The sequence below is a fragment of the Myotis davidii genome, unplaced genomic scaffold, assembly GCF_000327345.1.
Source record: "Myotis davidii unplaced genomic scaffold, ASM32734v1 scaffold482, whole genome shotgun sequence".
Taxonomy (NCBI): domain Eukaryota; kingdom Metazoa; phylum Chordata; class Mammalia; order Chiroptera; family Vespertilionidae; genus Myotis; species Myotis davidii.
Genome location: NW_006293550.1, coordinates 1,398,699 through 1,400,400, shown reverse-complemented (window position 1 = coordinate 1,400,400; position 1,702 = coordinate 1,398,699).

The following is a 1,702-nucleotide window of genomic DNA, read 5'->3' as shown; positions in this document are numbered from 1 at the left end:
TTACCACCCGCCCCCCCCACCCCGGCATGAAATTCGTGCATATATATATACATATATATATATATATATATTCCTAAGTATTTTATTATTTTCACTGCTATTATGAATATAATTGCTTTTTAAGTTCATTTTTGTATTTTTCATTGCTATTCTATGAAAATGTCAATGATTTTGTATTTGACATTGTACCCTGCAAACCAGATATTTTCTATATACAATATCATGTCATATGCAAACAAAGATAGTTTAACATCTTTTCCAGTTAAGTTCCTTTTGATTCTTTTTGCCTAATTGTATAGCACTAAAGTCCAAGAAAATGTTGAACAGAAGTGGAAAGAATGAACATCCTTGTTCTGTCCTTGATTTTAGGTGGAAAGAATTTAGTCTTTTACCATCGGGTATGATGTTAGCTGCGCTTTTTTTTTTTCTTTTTTCATAGATGTCCTTTATCACATAGATTGTTTTCTTCTATTTCTAGTTTTCACTTCATGTATGTTGGAGTTCTGTTTTAGTGCATAAATTCTTATAATTATTGTATCTTTCTGCTAAACTGGCCTTTGGAAATTTTGATATCCTTGAATATCTAGATTGAGATTTACATCAAATTTGAAAAGTTTTCAACTATTTTTTCATCAAATAAAAATATTGAAATAAATAGAAAGACATCCTGTATTCATCCTTTCTCTCCTCTCATGCTGTTACTTCCATTATGCATCTGCTGGTGTGTTTAAGGATGCTCCACATTTGTCTATAGCTTTGTCATTTTCCTTCATTCTTTTATCTTTTTGTACTTTGGGCTAAATGTCTTTAAATCTATGTTCATGTACACTGATTCTTTGATCCATTAATTTAAACCTACTTAATTTAAATCTACTAGTACATCTTAAATTTCACTTATTGTATTTTCAACCTATGTTTTTGTGGCCAGCCTCACCTCCTCAGCAAATCTCTGAGCCACCGCTCTGGAAAATAGAGTAGGAAAATGTCCAGCTTCTCTCAGAATGGCAATACTGCTTTGCAATATAGACATTCAGCAAGAATGGTAGCCTCTTTGGTTTTCTACTTTTAGCATGGAACTTTTACTCTATGAAGGAATTAGAGTGAAAGTACTAAGAGCCAAATATTGTTGGCCTGCCATGTGTAGTTATAGCTTCTATACTATAATTTGTGGCTGGCTACACTCTCCAGGAACTACCCTCTTCACCATAGAGCTGGAGAGTGGGTGGGAAATGCTGACAGCCTGCCCCTCCTAGAGAGATACCTTAGCCCTTAACTGGGAACTGAAAGCAGAGGGATTCCCAATTTCTTGGCAATACCCACCAGGAAAAGAGATTCTGTCCTGCTAAGCTGAAGTATGGGAAGAGGGAATAGGTCTTTTCTGAAATGCCATAGACTCTCATTCTAATTTAGGTTGGTAGTTTTCTTAAATAAAGTGTCTTTATATACTGTTCCTGTTATGAAAAATTCCAGACTTTAACTGGTTGTGTTTTATATTTTGTGTTCATTTACAGTATTGTTTTGCTTGGGAGTGTATCGATGGAACTCTTCATACAACCATTCTGGAAGTGTCTAAGGATTGTTCACACTTTTTAAATTCTAATTAATTTCTTGAGAACTCACTTTTCTGATTGGTCAGAAGACCAAAATCTCTCGAGTACCCTCTTATTCCATTTAAGACAGTGGTATACTCAGACAAGATATC